Source organism: Protopterus annectens, chromosome 3.part0 (genome assembly GCF_019279795.1).
Source record: "Protopterus annectens isolate FY-2018-M chromosome 3.part0, PAN1.0, whole genome shotgun sequence".
Taxonomy (NCBI): Eukaryota; Metazoa; Chordata; order Ceratodontiformes; family Protopteridae; genus Protopterus; species Protopterus annectens.
Window position 1 is genome coordinate 1,904,505,969 of NC_056731.1, and position 14,814 is coordinate 1,904,520,782.

A 14,814-nucleotide genomic window follows, 5' to 3' on the forward strand; every position below is an offset into this window, starting at 1 on the left:
ATATATAGAAGCTGACTGCAGACTGTTCTTCCATTGCAGGTCGGAGTTAAAGACAAGGGGAAGGAATGCTATCAGCAAGATTGTGAAGGCTATGAAGGAAATAGAATCTCATTTTTATGTAGAAAAATATTTTCTGAATCATAAATGAACTTTATGTCTAAATATCCCATAAATAAATGACAACTGAAATAGTTCCCACTGCTATACTACTAAATCTCATTTATGTAAGCATTTCTACCCATGTTTCTTTCTTTTCCTCTCTCTCTTTTTCCTTTCTTCCATAGGTGTTGACATGAAATTTTGAAATACACAACAAACTATACAAAGTAATAAAAAGGTCCAGATAGGAGTGCTATGCAGAAGCAGTTTGTATACACATGAAATTAGACAGAACCAATAAAATATGCCAGGAATGAAGTTTAAAAATGTTTGCAAGACATGCACAGTAACTTTATTGACAATCTATATTTGGATATTAGAATGCATATCATACAACTGTGGTTGTAGATTGGTCTTTAAGTTAATACAAGATACTTTCAAATCCAAAAAGCTTCCCTAGTATTTGGGAAGTGTGATTTAATAGTATTATTTATAGTGTTCTTTCTTTTCTAAAAAGTCCTTGTGTTGTCAGGTTAATCATTATAGCTATTCAACTTTATAACATAGTCTAGTCACATTTTATAAAATGAACTATATTTTCTAAATGTTGCTATATTTCCACTTAAGCGATAATGCTTTCCAATTATGTATTTCTTATTCTAAGTTTCAAACATGAATATACTACACAAGGGGCAAAACTTTCATTGACTAATTGCATCTGCTTTGATTCTGATATAAATAACCCTTTATACTTAAAGTATTCTTATTTGCAATTACATGTCCTTTACAAATTTTATTTTGTAAAATTGTATCTGTCTTTATAAACAACCTTATTCAATCGCGACTAAAACAGTGAAACATACACATACAGTAATTTATAAGAAAATAATTCATAGCGACATTCTTTTCATGTAGTATATACATTTCCTTTTTAGCAATTACCATTCACTCCAGCATTGCATAATTTGTCCAATTCCTTCCCTGAAATCTGAATCTTCCCACTTAATTTGATTCTGTATGTATTCTCCCCACAGATTCCACTTAATCCTATTTAATTAGTACTTTCTTTTTTTCTAAGGATCCCACCTCTAGTTCTTTTGTCTCCTTTATGCTATACAGTATTTCAATCACAGTTGATTCTGATTTCCATTATTTAGTAATTTCTTTTTTTGTCAGCTCATAGCATTAAACATAGTAAGGCCTTACTGTGTCAAGGCAATTCAGTGCCTGTGTCCTAGACTCTAACCTCCAAGTCAAAATAATAATTTCCTTCATTATGTTTGCTCCCTCAACCCAGCCACTGGGGATGCACAAGCCAGTGCATTTCTTTGTGCCGGTCCCAAGCCCGGATAAATGGGGAGGGTTGCGTCAGGAAGGGCATCCAGTGTAAAACCTCTGCCAAATTACTGATGTGGAGAACATTTCATAATTACATACCGGATCGGTCAAGGCCCGGGTTAACAACGACCACCACCAGTACTGTTAGCCAACAGGGTGCTGGCGGAAATTGGGCTACTGTTGGCTGAAGAAGAAGAGGAGGGAGAAGGCATGCCCAAATGTAGGAAGAGAGGAGGAAGGTTAGGAGTGTAGCACTGAGGGTAGGAACTTTAAATGTTGGCAATATGACTGGTATAGGGAGAGAGCTAGCTGATATGATGGAGAGAAGGAAGGTTAATATATCGTGCGTGCAAAAGACCAGATAGAAGGGAAGTAAGGCCAAGTGTATAGGCGGCGGGTTCAAATTGTTCTATCATAGTGTAGATGGCAGAAGAAATGGGGTAGGGGTTATCCTAACAGAACAGTATGCCAAGAGTGTTTTGGAGGTGAAGAGAGTGTCTGATAGAGTGATGTTTATGAAGCTTGAAATTGATGGTATAATGATGAATGTTGTTAGTGCATATGCTCCACAAGTTGGGTGTGTGATGGATGAGAAAGAAAAATTTTGGAGTGAGTTGGATGAAGTGGTGGTGAGTGTATCTAAGGGTGAGAGACTAGTGATTGGAGCGGACTTCAGTGGGCATGTTGGTGAAGTGAATAGAGGGGATGAGGAAGTGATGGGTAGGTATGGTGTTAAGGAGAGGAATGCAGAAGGTCAGATGATTGTGGATTTTGCAAAAAGGATGGACATGGCTGTGGTGAATACGTATTTTAAGAAGAGGGAGGAGCATAGGGTGACGTACAAGAGTGGAGGAAGATGCACACAGGTGGATTATATCCTATGTAGGAGGGCCAGTCTGAAGGAGATTGGAGACTGTAAAGTGGTGACTGGGGAAAGTGTAGTTAAGCAGCATAGAATGGGGGTCTGCAGGATGATGTTGGTGATCAAGAAGCGGAGGTGGAGTGTGAAAGCAGTGCCAAGGATTAAATGGTGGAAGTTAAAAAAGGGTGATTGTGAGATGGAGTTCTGGGAAGTGTTAAGACAGGCACTGGGAGGTAATGAAGAGTTACCGAATAGCTGGGTAACTACAGCAAAGCTAGTAAGGGAGACTGCTAGGAAGGTGCTTGGTGTGACATCTGGACAGAGGAAGGAGGACAAGGAGACATGGTGGTGGAATGAGGAAGTACAGGAGAGTATACAGAGGAAGAGGCTGGCGAAAAAGAAGTGGGATTGTCAAAGAGATGAAGAAAGTAGACATGGTTATAAGGAGATGAGGCGCATGGCAAAGAGAGAGGTGGCGAAGGCTAAGGATAAGACATATAGAGAGTTGTATGAGAGATTGGACACTAAAGAGGGAGAAAAGGACCTGTACCGATTGGCTAGACAGAGGGACAGAGCTGGGAAAGATGTGCAGCAGGTAAGGGTGATAAAGGACAGTGAGGGAAACGTACTCACAAGTGAGGAGAGTGTGTTGAGTAGATGGAAAGAGTACTTTGAAGGGCTGATGAATGAAGAGAATGAGAGAGAGAGAAGGTTGGATGATGTGGGGATAGTGAATCAGGAAGTGAAGCAGATTAGAAAGGAGGAAGTAAGGAAAGCTATGGCGAGGATGAAGAATGGAAAGGCTGTTGGCCCAGATGACATACCAGTGGAAGCATGGAGGTGCTTAGGAAACATGGCAGTGGAATTTTTAACCAGATTGTTTAATGAAATTTTGGAAAGTCAGAGGATGCCTGAGGAGTGGAGAAAATGTGTTTTGGTACCTATCTTTAAGAATAAGAGTGACGTGCAGAGCTACAGTAACTACAGAGGGATACAATTGATCAGTCACAGCTTGAAGTTATGGGAAAGAGTAGTAGAAGCTAGGTTAAGAAGGGAGGTGATGATTAGTGATCAGCAGTATGGTTTCATGCCAGGAAAGAGCACTACAGATGCAATATTTGCTCTGAGAGTGTTGTTGGAGAAATACAGAGAAGGTCAGAAGGAGTTGCATTGTGTCTTTGTGGACTTAGAGAAAGCATATGACAGGGTGCCTAGAGAGGAGTTGTGGTATTGTATGAGGAAGTCGGAAGTGGCAGAGAAGTATGTAAGAGTGGTACAGGATATATACAAGGGTAGTGTGACATTAGTCAGGACTGTGGTGGGAGTGACAGATATGTTTAATGTGGAGGTGGGATTACATCAAGGATCAGCTCTGAGTCCTTTCTTATTTGCAGTGGTGATGGACAGGTTGACAGATGAGATTAGACAGGAGGCTCCGTGGATTATGATGTTTGCAGATGACATTGTGATATGTAGTGAGAGTAGGGAACAGGTTGTGGAGACCCTGGAGATGTGGAGATATGCTTTAGAGAGGAGAGGAATGAAGGTCAGCAGGGCTAAAACAGAATATATGTGTGTAAATGAGAGGGAGGGTAGAGGAATGGTGAGGATGCAGGGAGTAGAGTTGGTAAAGGTGGATGAGTTTAAGTACTTGGGATCAACAGTTCAGAGTAATGGTGAGTGTGGAAGAGAGGTGAAGAAGAGAGTACAGGCAGGGTGGAATGGGTGGAGAAGAGTGTCAGGAGTAATTTGTGACAGATGGGTACCAATAAGAGTGAAAGGGAAGGTCTACAAGAGGGTAGTGAAACCAGCTATGTTATATGGGTTGGAGACGGTAGCATTGACGAAAAGGCAGGAGTCAGAGCTGGATGTGGCAGAGTTAAAGATGTTAAGATTTGCACTGGGTGTGACTAGGATGGACAGGATTAAGAATCAGTATATTAGAGGGTCAGCTCAGGTTGGACAGTTTGGAGACAAAGCAAGAGAGGCGAGATTGCGTTGGTTTGGACATATGCTGAGGAGAGATGCTGGGTATATTGGGAAAAGGATGCTAAGGATCGAGCTGCCAGGTAAGAGGAAAAGCGGAAGGCCTAAGATAAGGTTTATGGATGTGGTGAGAGAGGACATGTAGGCGGATGGTGTGAAAGAGCAAGATGCAGAGGACAGGAAGAAATGGAAACAGATGCTCCACTGTGGGCGGCGACCCCTAACGGGAACAGCCGAAAAAAGATGATGATGTTTGCTCCCTCAACATGTCTACCAAAACACTCTGCAGGGAATTTTTAAAGTCTGCCAACTCGTTACATTCCTATAACACACATTCCCAGTTCCTAATTCTCTTTCTCATCATTAGCTCTCTCGTGGAGGAAAAATTCTCTGTGGTATAAAAATATATCCAAACAATTTCCATCCAGAACCCTAAACTTTCTGGATTTTGTTTATTTATTATTCATACAGTTTGGCAACTGGAGCAGAGCACTGATCCCATTGGACCAATTTCTGTCTCAGCACAGAATGTAAACAAACTTCTAGTGGAAAAAAAATAAAAATAAATAATTTCTACAATAAAAGAGAGCCCTAAAAGTGAGCATTTAATATACAATGTAAAAAATGATTTAAGAAGGTAGTCAACAGAAAACATTATGTACAATATTTACATTAGTTAGAGTTGTGGCATGTTAGGAGTTAAAGAAAATGAGACACTATATGTCAAAGATTAGGGAGAAGCATACTTGGGATCCAGCAAAAAATAAGTAATAAAAAGTAACAGGGAAAACACCAGGCACAGGATTCCCAAGCACTTCAAAAGCCACAGCAGTCCACTCAATGTATATTGAAAAAACAAACCGTCTTTTATTCACATCCAAAACTCCAGATTTAGAGCTTTCGTCTACTGCACCATAGACTTCATCAGAATAAATAAAAAGATATTCACCACTGCTATTTATACCATTTTCAAGCCAATGAGTTTATTAATTAACAGCAACTACTTCATTAGCTTAAAGCAACAGTAGCAATCTGCCATGTGAGTTCCAGTTTAAATTAAATAAAAAAACTGCATATATAAAACACTAAAACTTACAAACAAACAATATGAATAACCATTGCTGTTCATAAAAAATGTTAAAAATATTAAAATATTAAAAACCTAATCGCAATGAAGATGTTTTTATGCTGTAAACTTGTGTTCTTGTAATAAATATACTATAGTAATGTCTTTCGGCTTTTCCCTTTTAGGGGTCGCCACAGCGGAACTTCAGTCCACTAATGACTGGCAGTGGATTTTTACGGTGCTGAGGTGCCAGCTTGACACCCAACCTTAAAAGAAGGCACACCCATTCATGCACGCACCTACCTGCATGTCTTTAAACGTCACTCGACTGCAGGGAGGACATGCAGACTCCACACAGATGACGCTCCAGCCGAAGATCGAACGGGAGAACCTCTTGCTGTGAGGCGACAACACTAACCACTGCACCACCAAGGCCTCGGTTGTAATAAATCTACTATAGGATGTTCTAATAACAAGCTGTAGCTTAACCTATATACAATACATGCATAATAGTGTGACATATTTATAACAATGATACACTCATACTTATTGTTTTATCTACTATTGTCTCAATTCCAGCAAAGGTGTAGTAGTAATGTTATCATTAATACCAGGGGCACAAGTTGCATTTAACAACAACTGCCATCTCACCTCTCTCTCTTTCAAAATAGCTTTTATATCCCCCTGGGCTGTGATATAACTATTTCCATAATTCCACAATTTCCACAATTCCAAACCTAAAGGCAGCAAAAGTAGGATTAGCTACTATATGTCTATTTTTGGCCTTTCTCCTTATATTATATACAATATAGACAATTGGAATTGAGACAATAGTATAAATTACTGGCTTCAAATGACATGCTAGTGTCCACAAAGTCCAGCAGTAAAATAATCTCTGATCATGTGAAGGTTCAAAAACAATGCCATTAGCAGAACTAGTTAGCATATCACACTCTCAGGTTTTTTTTCACACTCAGAGATTTTCTGAGTTCTGGCACTGATTTTTCACTGACTGACTCATTGTAATTCTACATACTCTTGTGCAGAGTTAGTGTATAAATTAGGTGTGCAAAATTACTCACTCATGCTCTGCATTTGTCACAGCTACACAATCACTACCCCAGCCTATAAGATCAGGGTTCACTTCATCTGAAATGACAATGATGATAGCTACTGATGATCTAGCTCTTAGCTCACCAGATGACAGCTACTTATGATCTAGCTGTTAGCTCACCAGATGATAGCTACTGATGATCTAGCTCTTAGCTCACCAGATGACAGCTACTGATGATCTAGCTCTTAGCTCACCAGATGACAGCTACTGATGATCTAGCTCTTAGCTCACCAGATGACAGCTACTGATGATCTAGCTCTTAGCTCACCAGATGACAGCTACTGATGATCTAGCTCTTAGCTCACCAGATGACAGCTACTGATGATCTAGCTCTTAGCTTACCAGATTTTCTCTTAGAGGAAATCCCCTGACTTAGTCCTTTGGAATTGGTATGAATCGGGGGTTGTCTTATTCACAATTCAGGGATCAGAGAATCAGCATTTACTAGAAGTAGACCTTTATCATGGGAGCTATCCCTTGCATGCTTGGTATTCTGAGACTTCTCAAGTAATGTTTATGTTTCACAGTTGCACCAAGGCTTGCCTTCCATATTCCAGTCTAGTTCTGATATCTCTGCCTAAGAGCAGTCTTACAGGTGAATGGTCCGAGGTGGAATTAGGAGGTGTATAATAACAGAAACCAAAATATTCTGTTTCCCGTCCAGCAGTATTTGCCAGTTGCTTCATACCACACTTGAAGGCATGAGTGAACCTCTATGCCAAGCCATATGGTGCAGGGTACTCTGTTAAGCTGATGGACATTTTTCTGATGTAAATTAGTTTCTTTAGTCAATGACAATTTGTTTATGAAAACCATGGGCCACTAAACATCTTTTTAAATGACTAATGCTTTCATGAGATTGATTTCAAGCATACAGTATACTTCAAGCTAATTTTAATATGTATCTAATATTACTGCGAATACACTGTTAATAAATCGTCCTGGGAAATCAATGTATAATGTTTTGTAACATCCACCTGGAAATTCCCACGGGTGCAGTTGTGCTTTTCTTGGCATCTTCTGCCCCATTTGATAAGTCATACTTGCATCACGTGCATTTTTGATCTCTCCAACTAGCTTTGGCCATCAGACTACATTTTATTAATGAACAGCATCATCAAAGGATTGGTCTGACTATTGGCATCCACCCCATTCTTATAAGTAGACTAATTAACAACTATTATAACTTTCTGATGGCTAGCTTTTCAAAAACTGTTAAATAACTGTGATCTTGGTATTAGAAGAGAAATCTTATTGCTATTAGTATGTACCATGAATGCAGGGTAGGGCTATCACAAGAAACCATCAGTACCTCCTCCTACAAAACAGTGTGACTACATGCATGAGAAATAAGTCTCTGTTACTGGTGGTAAGATTGTAATAAAAGATACTTGATTTAGACTGAGATAGTTAAAATCCTAGGGAACCAGTGACTAAAACCCTGCTTTTTAGCTAGTAGAGTTAAACTTATTTGAGTGTGACTAGTGCCATTCATACCCCAAGCAGTTGTATGCAATTACCATCACCTCTAAAGACCAGTAACTGTTTATATGTAGAAAAGGTTCCAGCGGTGCATATTTAGGCTCCATAACTGTACTTTGTGTCAGCACTGTGATTCAAATCCAATCGATTTGTCATAATATTTGCAACAGGTAGGTTTAAAAGCCCCTATACACTAATCCTGTTTCCATTTTTGTTGAAGCTGGTATCCATGAATGAGACTAAGCAAGATACATGAAGATGCAATTTTGTTTTTACCGTTGTCTTTCCCTAAGTTTGCAAACAAACTGTCTCCTTATTGAATGGGTTCTTTTTTTAATTTCTCAATAACAGTGGCTATTTCCCTGTATATTTATAACCAGTCCTTGATATTCACGGCATTTAGAATTGCTGATGTTCATTTTAATTGCTCTTTACATTACTGCATATTCAAACAATAAAACATACAAAGACGAAAATCATAGCATTGTATCCATATATTTTTCTTTTACTTAATATTCACATCATATTTAAAAAGCTAAGAAATGTATTGTGCAAGAGTTTTATTTTAAAGTTAATTTCTTGCAAAGATATATGCTCTTGTCATCAGTGAGTAACCAAAAGTGAACTAAAACTCATTATAAATTAATCAGACATCTGACTAGGAAAAAATAATTCTAAATAAGATAGCCTCTATAAATTCAACCACAATGAGGATGACTGGAGAGCTACTTGTCCAATGTCACTGTACTCTAAAACATGTGTAGTCACAAAGAACATTTATTATCTTCCTAATTTTACTGTTTGAAACAATAAACATGGTGAAAGTATTATAATTTTACATACTTGATGAACTGGAGTCAGCAGTGGTTCTGATTCATATAAAATTTAAGTACGTACAATAGACTGACTATAAAGAAGCTCTTCAGTCTTCTGTCATGCCTACCTGAGTATGTATGTATGTATTTTTGTTACCTATGGCAATCTGGAGGGGCACAGCATGGAGGAAGGTAGCATATGTTTGTTTAGAAAAAGACTAAACGGAAAGATAATGAAGGATAGAATGAAAATTGACCAGGCCGAGGTAGCTAAATGGTAGGCCAGGTATTATTTTATTAGAAATGATTTATGTTGATATAAAGAAATTGTACTAAACAGAAAAGTAGGAGTGATTGTACTACTAGGTTAAGTAGATTACAATGCAGAGAATACATTAATGTTATCAACATGAATTTCTGGTTATGCTGGAGCTGCCATTTACTGGAAAGTTTCTGAATAACTTGGAATATGTGCTTTAAATGATTCGTTTAAGAGGAGAGGTTCATAGGGATGTAACTGGATGGGGTAAAGTAAAGGAGCTATGAATATGTTCAGCTATAGTGTTGATGGTCCCAGAGATAGGGGAGCCAAAGATTCACATGGCTCCTGTGTCGGTGAGAGTCACCTAGTTTGTACTTGAGCTGTAATGAAACTGGAAAGGCTGTTCCCTGCGCTGTATGTTAAGTGGACTGGCATTAGTATGAAAATGGGGAGGAAAAAGAAACATTTGAAATAGACAAGAACTCAATACAGAGTGCCAGGCTAACATATAATTGTTAATTAGAAGGATACAAGACCCTGGTAAATATCGATATCACCAAAGAATGCAGTAATGGCAAAACCACATCTCCCATGTCAGCAGGAATCAATCAGGAATCAGTTGTTAAAAATTACCATATACAATAAAATGTCTACATCAAGCACTTATATTACACTTGTGTTTAACAGTGTACATTAAGTACCAAAGACAAAAGTACTAAATCTTGATTTCAGGCAGTTTTTATTTTCCATAATATGACAGAAAACAATAATAATGCCAAAGTGCAGAGTAATACTGCGAAGAGACAGCTCAGATTTCAGTGATGTCACTGAAAAACGACAACTGCTGCTGTTGATGATAAGGACATTAAAAGCGATCCATTAAATGCTGAATGTTTTGGCAATACTCCAGTAATCATGCCAAAACTGGATCAGCATGCCTGCATAAGACAATGGATGGCAGAAAGCAGACATAGTTTAACACATTTAACATAATTTAGAAGGCATGAACTGCAATATATATATATATATATATATATATATATATATATATATATATATATATATATATATGGATTCCATACACTAGATCGTAGGTTCACTACTTTGAAGTAGTGTATGGAATGCACACTGCAGCGAAAGTGCACTTAAGCGAAAATGAACTTACGTGAAGTTCAATACAACGAATGGGCGTTGTACTGAACTGCCGTGCAGTACTCGTGAACCTTAGGGTTAGGGCACGGGTCATAGTAAGGGAATAGCTTGTAGGGCTATCCCCTTACCATGACTCATGCCCTAATCCTAAGGTCTGTGATGACTGCAGCGCAGTGAAGGACATAGCAATGTCCTCCACTATGGTGCGATAGTCACGAACCTTAGGGTTAGGGCATGGGTTAGGGTAAGGGGATAGCTTTACTAACTATCCACTTACCCTAACCCGTGTCCTAACCCTAAGGTATGTGAGTATCGCACCATAGTGGAGGACATATCATGTTTTTTGATGTCCTCCACTGTGAACTTTCGCGTAAATAAGGCTTCCTATTACAAGTTCGAAGTTGTGAACTTTCGTTCTTGTAATAGGAATATATATATATATATATATATATATATATATAGAGAGAGAGAGAGAGAGAGAGAGAGAGAGCTGTCAGTGAAGGCAATGCAGCACTATACTGTCAATGGGAACCTGGTCATGCACACTGATACCCTGGGTGGCCTGTATAATATTTATACTATGCATTTTTTGTACTAGACTGGACAAATCACATACAGTCAGCTATACTGAATTGATAGCTGCTAGCTACTTCAAAGTTACTGCAGGCTGTAAAATAACAGCAGAAAAGTACAATTCAAAGACAGCAGAGTTAGGGTCTATGATATAAATCCAATTCAAAGACAGCAGAGTTACATACAGAAAAAGAGGCATATATATTTGAAATGTGCAAGAATTAAAATAATCAACATCAATGCAGCATAAGGTATCCTCCATGTCAAGCATAGTTTCTGCTTTTCGACGGTAAACAAAGTCATCATTCCAGTCATGAAAAGGAAATTAAATTTAGTGACAATGGAAAATTGTCATCACTAAGGGCTTTTCATCCAGAAAAAAGGAGGTCATTGTCCCGCTGTACTCATCTCTCATTAGACCCATTATAAAGTATAATGCCCCGTTTGGTATGTACCTCAGAAGACATCTGCAACAGCTGGAAAGGCCAAAGAAATACCTCACTAAAAGAATCACAGGCCTAAAGCAGATGCCATATGCTGACCATCTAAAAAAACTCCAGCTATACTTTGTGGCATATAGTCTATTCAGAGGCGATCTCTGTTTAACATACAAGGCCATGTCAAACCCTGAGCTGTTGGACATGCTCCACTTAAAGAAATCCCAATCCCTCAGAGCCACATGCTCCAGGGATCTAAACCTTGTCATCACAATGAACAAAACATGCTGGAGGGGTAGGTTCCTGACCCAGAGACTCCCCATACTCTGGAATAGACTGCCCATACATGTCAAGCAGAGCGCCTCATTGGCCCTCTTCAAAAGGAACCTTAATGAGTGGATGGGAGATAGGAAATTCACCCCGGGGATCATATCAGTCACCCTGCTAGACAGGGGTCCAGAGACGTAAATATTGTGGGAAGAAATATCCAGGGAATTGTTATGGCTAGGCTTGCATAGGCCCTAGGGCCGATAGCCTAGTACCAACCTATGAACCTATGAACTGACATTCTATTTACATAATATTGGGTACATTTCTTTTTATGCACAGACAAGCTAACATAAGATGACATAACATAAGATTATATAGGACACAAGGTAATCCAAAAACTTTTTCCTTACTCTTTAACCCACAAAAAATATAATTGTTCCTTAAATATTTCCTTATTGGAAGCTCCTCTTATTGTTTCCAGTAGGCTGTTCCATTTTTCACTACTCTACAATTGTAGCATGGGTGGTGCAGTGGTGTAGCAGTTAGCATTGTTGCCTCATAGCAAGAGGCTCTCCGGTTCAGTTATTGGCTGGGGTACCTTCTGTGCAGAGTCTGCATGTCCTCCTTGCATTTGTGTGGGTTTCCTCCAGCTGCTCCAGTTTCCTCCCACATTCCAAAGATATGCAATAGTTGGATTGGACACTTGAAATTGGTTCTAGATGTGTGTGTGTGCATGTGTGTGTGGTGTACCCTCCGTGGAGGGTTGGGCCTTGGGCTAGTAACCTGAGCCTGTAAACCCCGTACCTGCTACAGAAACAAAGAGCACTGTAAGGTGTTCATTGCCCAATGTACCACATGGTACATAAACATTCCACTTATGCTGTGATGATGACGCCATAATAAGGCAGAAACATGCATATCCATAACTAGTGGGGTTTGGCTTTGTTGGCCTGAATTTGTCCATAAATAGACTTAAAAGAAAAAGTCATGGGCATTCAGAATTGCCATTTAGCTAAAACACCTGATGTCCTTAAAGGGTAATTTGCATATATTCCATGTCATCTTTGATACAAGAGGTTTAAGAAATCACAGAGTGGAAAGTCTAGCTTTGTTACATTTTTCTTTTTGACTTTCACCATTGAGGAATAAAGGGATTGATTGTGCTACTTGGGTAGGAACAAATGAACCACAGGGCTCTCACTTAGCCCAGGGATGCCAGTTTCTCAATCCACGGAATTAATGGCCTGATTGGGAGCAGGTTGAAGAACTATTGGGCTGGTCCAGTGGTGGAGAAAGATAGAAGAAACTTAGGATACCATGTAAGATCAGAATAAGGATGGGCATACTGCTGTGATCATTCTAGAACTTTTTATTTGTTCACATTTATTCCATACATACAGTTGTTTTAAATTTCATATTGTGATAGAGAAAGTCACTGAGTTTGGCCTACCCTACCATTTTGTAACAAACCCCTAAAGTAAACAACTAGTCCATTGTATAGGTAAGCAATTTTTTTTTCAACAACAAACAACATGTTAAAAGTATCTGCACATTCCACTGGCTGCCTCTGAAGGTTAAATTTCTTTTAGATTGTTTTGTATTGGCTAGGGCAAGGTGAGAGAGGCAACTGTCTCACATGCAAAGTGTTGGAGGGCGTGGTCGAACCTGAGTATGTAGCACCCCATTGTGGTCTAAACTGTAGCAACTGCTTGTTACAATGTAGCAAACAGTTTGTTACAATTTATAAGTTAGAAAAAAATCTTTTTTTTACTAAAATTTGAGTGCTGCAGTGCTCTGTGCAGGCAGGGTATAAACTGTAGCAACTGTTTGCTACATGTGTAGAAAGCAGTTTGCTACTATTTATAAGACTAAATCCTTATTTATTTATTTATTTATTTAATACAAGGGAGGAGGGTTGGGACAGGGTTGGTAGGGCATGCATCTGTTATATAAGTTGATCTTTTTTTTTTTTTTTTTTTTTTTTGCACTTCATTGAAGAGTCGAGTTGGTGTGGCACTAGGGCACCAGTTCATGGTACCCACACAGGGTACTAGAAACATTGGTGAGCACTTTTGTTACTGTATGAACATATTAGTTTATATAATGCTGTACTATCCCATGTATTTGTAGTGTTTATGTTGTTTCCCATACAGTATGTGTGTGTTACTTTGTGTGTGCAGTAGTCATCTACTGTTAGGGATCTACTAATTATGCCTTTTTGTATTTCTAGCCACATACAAGCAACAACTAATCAAACTTTTTTGTATTTCAGTAGACTGTATTGAGTTAACATTACTATTTCTCTATTTTGAGTCTACATCAGGTAAAGGTGATTTGCTTGCCTAATCACAACTCATTGCATTTTTAAATGTATATAAAAACACATTCAGTTTCACATTTCTTTATCTTTGTTCTCACTTGCAAGAAGTAATCTCCCACTTCTATGCATATTCCAGTTTGCAGGGGTAATACCTCTCTAATCAGAAGTCTAATTAGACTTCTGAACTTGGGCACTAGTCCCAGGGGTCTGGACACATAATAAATTTATTTATTTATTTGTGCAATATATGTTTACATATATTCCAAGTAAGTGCTATATTTATTTATTATTTCCATAGTCAGTATTATTTAACTCACTCAAGTGCAATATTAGACAAATAACGTAGGCCTTTCAGTCTGTAGTGTGTTTTGTATTACTTTAAATAGGATAGTTAATTTAACTCAGGGGAGGGTATTCTTTTTGTTATGAGTGTTGGTAAATGTCTGCTCTTTCTTGCATGTACTGGGAGTAATATTGCATTTGTTAGTTATGTTTATTCCTCTACATGTATGTGTTGTTTCACTTTCCTTTGTAATCTCAAGCATTGAGCTGATGCACGAAATTTCATTTAGGCTACACATGTGTAGTTCTAAATGACAGATTTCTGTCTCATATTTTTGGTCTGTTCCTCATAAAATTTTGTAGTTTTCTGGCAAATCTTTGAGGATAAATAATAATGACAGCCATTTGAGTTTCAGACTTTATATCCTTCATAAAATGAATGCTAACACAACACTTTTTATTCTATCAACTTTCTATGTTTACAAGACCAATACTTAACATTTATCCATATTTCATAATAGGTTCATAGGTTCATAGGTAGGTACTAGGCTATTGGCCCTAGAGCCTATATATGCCTAGCCAAAAAGGTACCCTGGCATTCACCACCCCAAAAAATTTTTTTCCTGTGCGCCTGTCAAGCAGAGCCACAGAAGTGATCCCCAGGGTGAATTTCCTATTTCTCATCCAATCATCAAGATTTTTCTTGAAGAGTGCTTGTTTGATATAGATAGGCAGTTTGTTCCAGAGTATGGGAAG